Source organism: Pongo pygmaeus, chromosome 3, assembly GCF_028885625.2.
Source record: "Pongo pygmaeus isolate AG05252 chromosome 3, NHGRI_mPonPyg2-v2.0_pri, whole genome shotgun sequence".
In the NCBI taxonomy this organism is placed as follows: Eukaryota; Metazoa; Chordata; class Mammalia; order Primates; family Hominidae; genus Pongo; species Pongo pygmaeus.
This window is the reverse complement of record NC_072376.2, coordinates 183,108,434-183,114,433: the sequence shown is the minus strand read 5'-3', so window position 1 is coordinate 183,114,433 and position 6,000 is coordinate 183,108,434.

Below are 6,000 nucleotides of genomic sequence, written 5' to 3'. Positions count from 1 at the left end.
CAGGTTTACACACTGATGTACCAGTGGCTCAGATGGCCATTCCCAGCCAGGCAAAAGCCAAGTCAGAGCAAGATGAGTGGGAAGATCCATGAGCATATGTGCTGAGTCCATCCCAGTTACAGCAGCGATGTTCTTGTGTGCTTGTCCAATTTAAAATGCCTAAATATTATTATTATTATTATTATTATTATTATTTGAGACAGGGTCTCACTCTGTCACCCAGGCTGGAGTGCAGTGGCACAGTCTTGGCTCACTGCAACCTCCGCCTCCTGGGTTCAAGTGATTCTCCTGCCACAGCCTCCTAAGTAGCTGGGATTACAGGTGCGCACCATCACACTCTACCAATTTTTGTATTTTTAGTAGAGATGGGGTTTCACCATGTTGGTCAGTCTGGTCTCGAACTCCTGACCTCAGGTGATCCGCCCGCTTCAGCCTCCCAAAGTGCTGTGATTACAGGCATGAGCCACTGTGCCTGGCCTAAATATTATTTTTTAATTCATCTCAAGTTATGGAAAAAGACAGTGCAGAGTTATTCACGTCTTCTCAAGAAGGACCTGGAATAGTTCAACACAGACAGAGATCCCAAACCAGTACTATCACTCTCCCAGAGAAAACCACAGAAAATCCTCAAAGCAAAAGACAAATGGAACTAGAAGTCTAATTGTAACCCCCAATGGCTTATAACCCCATCTGAGCCTGTATCCTTGAATGTCACTCTGCCCACAAAACAACCAGAGGAAATTCCCGAGATGTACATAGTTTCTCCTCTCTCCTCTCTTTCTCCCACATTCACTGGAAAAAATGTTTGACTGCTCTCTGTACCCCCTCTTGCTTTCTGCTTTTGTATACCACCTGTTCCTGTGGTGTTTTAATGAATACGCATAAGCCCTGACTCATAAGATTAAAATGAGCACCATTCCAAAATTCTGATTGTGCCATGGAGATCACAGCCAGGATATGTAGGCTGAGCTGAAAGCAAGAACTGGTTTCCTTTGTGATCTTCTTTAACACCTACAACTTCTCACTCTATAATGGACCATTGTGTTTCTCTGGGCTGCTCTATGACTCACCAGTCTATCATACAGATAGATGGAATTTGTTCATTTTCAAGGGATTTTTTTAGGGGGTGTATTAGTCCATTCTCACACTGCTATAAAGAAATACCCAAGACTGGATAATTTATAAAGGAAAGAGGTTTAATTGACTCACAGTTCCGCATGGCTAGGGAGGCCTCAGGAAACTTAAAATCGTGGCAGAAGGGGAAGCAGGCACGTCTTACATGGCAACAGGAGAGACAGACAGAGAAAGAGAAAGAGAGAGAGAGAGAGAGAGTGCCAAGGGGCAAGAGCCCCTTATAAAACAATTAGATGTTGGTTGGGCACGGTGGCTCAAGCCTGTAATCCCAGCACTTTGGGAGGCCAAGGCGGGCGGATCACGAGTTCAGGAGATCGAGACCATTCTGGCCAACATGGGGAAAGCCTGTCTCTACTAAAAATACAAAAATTAGCTGGGTGTGGTGGTGTGTGCCTGTAATCCCAGCTACTGGGGAGGCTGAGGCACGAGAATTGCTTGAATCCAGGAGGTGGAGTTTGCAGTAAGCTGAGATCACACCACTGTACTCCAGCCTGGTGACACAGCGAGACTCCATCTTAAAAAACAACAAAAAAATTAGATGTCATGAGAACCCACTCACTATCACAAGAAGAGCATGGAGGAAACCGCCCCCATGATCCAGTCACCTCCCACCAGGTCCCTCCTCGTCAAGTGGGGATGATGAGGATTACAATTCGAAATGAGATTTGGGTGAGGACACAAAGACAAACCGTATCAAGGGGGTCTGGAAATCTCAGACAGCAAGGAAGTGCTAAAGCTATATGATTTTCTGGTAAAAGAGCAGCTGCCTCTAAAATATTTCATTCTAAAATTTGGCTGATGGCAGAATTGCACTGATTTTTAACCACCTTGTTTGGCTAGCAGATGATGGCTGGATCAGCTATGGCTTATACCTCCTTCACTGTAATCAGTCCTATGCTATGAGGAGGAATTATGCTTGACAGGTAGTTAAGAAAACTGACAGGAAATAGCATTTGGCCTCTTTAAAGGTGAACTACAATCTGTAAGAGATAATCCAAATCTAATTTATCAAAATTCCAGATGGCAAAGCTGTGAGTAACATAGCCTCTGCCTGAGGTTTATATTAAATTATGACTTATTTACCTTTTACTGTTCTTTAAATTTTAACTTTCACATAAAAGGGAAGGACTAAAATTCTGCATACCCTGAATTTGGAGCACAGCAGTTTCTAGGCCACTGTTGAATAAAGGATGTAGATGCATTGATTGGGAATGCAGACTGCCCAGGCTGGAATTGAGACCAACTTGACCAAGGTCAAAACAGTGTGAGTGTTCATTCATGATGCTGAAGAATGAAGGAAAAGCAATATGCATTCAGATTTAAGCATCAGGAATGAAATCCGTTTTAGGGCCAGGCATGGTGGCTCACATGTGTAATCTCCGCACTTTGGGAGGCCAAGATGGGAGGATCACTTGAGCTCTGGAGTTCCAGATGAGCCTGCGCAGCATAGAGAGACCCTGTCTCCACAAAAAATAAAAATAAATTTTAAAATAATAGAAAATAAAAAGAAGTCTGTTTTAGGAATTTACCTTCATCTCAATAAAAGGGAAAGAAACAAATTATTGATCCCATCCGCAAACTCCTATGGAGAATTGTTTTATGCTTTTATTACTATGGTGGAAGAAAAGTATTTCATTTTTCTACATGTGGAAAGAGTTACTTCTCAAAAGTTTGGTCTCTATTTAAGTACCGGGACACATGGCTCAGATCTTCTGGAAAAGTATCAATTTCAAATATTCAGGTTGGGTCCAGGCTAGGAGTGGGAAAAAGCTGTCCAGTAAGTACTGTCATTGAAAACCAGTCTTCCCATACTCCCAAAGCAGAACCTGGACCTTTTTTTTGTTACAACCTGCTTTCCACCCATAGGAATGGTTTTTTTGCCCCATGCAGTGTCCAGGAGAGACTTATCATTTGAGATTCTTGGAAGATAAGGACGGAGTTCAACCCTGTACTGCCTACCCTTTGCTTGAGTCAGCAAAGACAAGAGGGGAGAATTTCCACCATAATTCCTAAGACCTTTGGGAGTTATTTCCTAGCAAATATGGAGGAAAAAAAACAATTAACATCTCACATCTTTTTCACTTTCCATTCCAGGAATTTTATGCTAAACCCAATAACTCAACATTGTGCTGCTAATCTAGGAAAAATTATCTGTTGTAACCAAGAGGACAGTTGCACATTGCAAAGGGCCAGCTTTACGGAAATCAATTTTTTTCTTCCTTTGGACATCTTTGTGGGAGGGCCAGATGTCAGGATTTCGGAGGTGGCCTTTCAAGTTTGCATTTCTATATTACTCTTTGAAAGCAGTAAGTCTGGTGATGGTTCTTCACTGTAATGTGATGATGGGAGCCATCCATCTGTAACCTTTCCTTTATTCCCTTAAGAAGATGGAGGAATATGGGATGTTAAGGTTAAGCCCAGCAGCAAAGCCAAGCTCAGATACCTCAAGGGTCCACTCCTCCAAACCCATGGACTCTTCATAAAAAAAGAAAACAGATCTACAGGAGAAAAAAAGCCAAAAGCAAACCCAAAACACTTCTACTCCACCTCCACTGCATTGTGGAAGGTCTATGCCATGTTCTCTGCTCCTCTGATGGCCATGCCCAGACTGCCTTTCCTTTCCCCTTTCCCCTTTCCTTTCCTTTCCTTCTTTTTCTTTTCTTTATTTCGAGACTGAGTCTTGCTCTCTTGTCCAGGGTGGAGTGCAGTGGCACCATCTTGGCTCACTGCAACCTCTGCCTCCTGGGTTCAAGTGATTCTCCTGCCTCAGCCTCTGGAGTAGCTGAGACTAGAGGCACGTACCACCTAATTTTTTGTATTTTAGTAGAGACAGGGTTTCACTCAGTCTGCCCAGGCTGGTCTCAGACTCCTGAGCTCAGACAATCTGCCCGCCTCCACCTCCAAAAGTGCTGGGATTACAGGCGTGAGTCACCGCACCTGGACGAGACTTTTTTTTTTTTTTTTTTTTTTTTTTGTGACGGAGTTCCAGTCTTGTTGCTCAGGCTGGAGTGCAATGGCTCTCAGCTCACCGCAACCTCCGCCTCCTGGGTTCAAGTGATTCTCTTGCCTCAGCCTCCCGAGTAGCTGGGATTATAGGCATGCACCACCACACCCAGCTAATTTTGTATTTGTAGGAGAGACGGGGTTTCTCCACGTTGATCAGGCTGGTCTCGAACTCCCGACCTCAGGTGATCCGCCCGTCTCAGCCTCCCAAAGTGCTGGGATTACAGGCCTGAGCCACTGCACCCGGCCCAGACTTTTCTTTAAAAGTACGTGGTATGTGGGGTTTCGTTACCCCAGAATATGATACCATGTGACCAATATGATCACCTGTATGTACCAGTAAAGCTCCAATTTTTTAAAAATTGAATTGATTGAATCAAATTAAATTGAAACTCATTTCATAGTTTTTGTTTAAAATTTGGAACCCCCTGGAAAGATGATACCTTAAATTATCATCAGCGATGGCCTTACATATCAGTGAATGCATCAGCAGGCAAGGAGACCAGACTGCTAAAAGTAAGGGACTATGACAAAAAGAAGGGTGTTGGAAAGTGAAGAAAGTGACTTGGAGCCTAGAGGAAGGTAAGAAGCCCTAACACCAGGCATAGAAGACTCATTCTTCCCATTCAATAAGGAGACGCAAATTCAGAACCAGGCAACTGGAAAGTTGTGATCACATATCTGTATATATTATCACCATATATATTTACAAATATATTATATAAATATGTGATATATAAATAAGTATATTTATATATCTTATCACCATATATATTTATACATATATAAATAGATAAATATATATAAATATGTATTTATATATTTGATGATACTATATACAGTATATTATATATCTGTATAGACTATAAAATTCATATATGTAAATACATTTATATATAAATGTATGTAAATATGTATTTTTTTCTTTTTTTTTTGAGACGGAGTCTCTCTCTGTCACCCAGGCTGGAGTGCAGTGACACCATCTCAGCTCACTGCAAGCTCTACCTCCCGGGTTCACGCCATTCTCCTGCCTCAGCCTCCCGAGTAGCTGGGACTACAGGCGCCCACCACCACGCCCAGCTGATTTTTTTATATTTTTATTAGAGATGGGGTTTCACCGTGTTAGCCAGGATGGTGTCGATCCCCTGACCTCATGATCCGCCCGCCTCAGCCTCCCAAAGTGCTGGGATTACAGGCGTGAGCCACCGCGCCTGGCCTATACTTTTGTAAATATATTATAGCATTGTATATTTGTATATATTACATATTATATTACTTTTTTATTATTTATATATTTGTATTTTAATTACTTTTATTATTATAAAATATAGATTTATATTTATATGTATATGTTATATTTGAGACAGGGTCTTGCTCTGTCACCCAGGCTGGAGTGCAGTGGTATGATCACAGCTCACTGAAGCCTCTACCTCCTGGCCTGGGCTAAAGCAATCCTCCCACCTCAGCCTCCTGAGTAGCTGGGACCACAGGTGTGCATCACCACACTCGGCTTATTTTTTAAATTTTCTGTAGAGATGAGGTCTCGCCACGTTGCTTAGGCTGGTTTCAGACTCCTGGGCTCGTGCAGTCCTTCCACCTCGGCTTCCCAAAGTGCTGAGATTACAGATGTGAGCCACTGCTCCTGGCCAGGTGATAATATGAACAGTACTTCCTTACAAAAGTGTTGTGAGGCAGGAATGGAATAATGCCTATTTTGAGCACTTTTAATTGACAAATGTTCTATCTGTATTGGTTTAATTCTGTTAATTCTAAGACTAGCCTTTGTTCTGAGACTTTGACTCATCTCCCATTTTTTGGTTGTCAGCCTTCAACCCTTTGGAAGAAAGGTGGTGTGTAAATCTA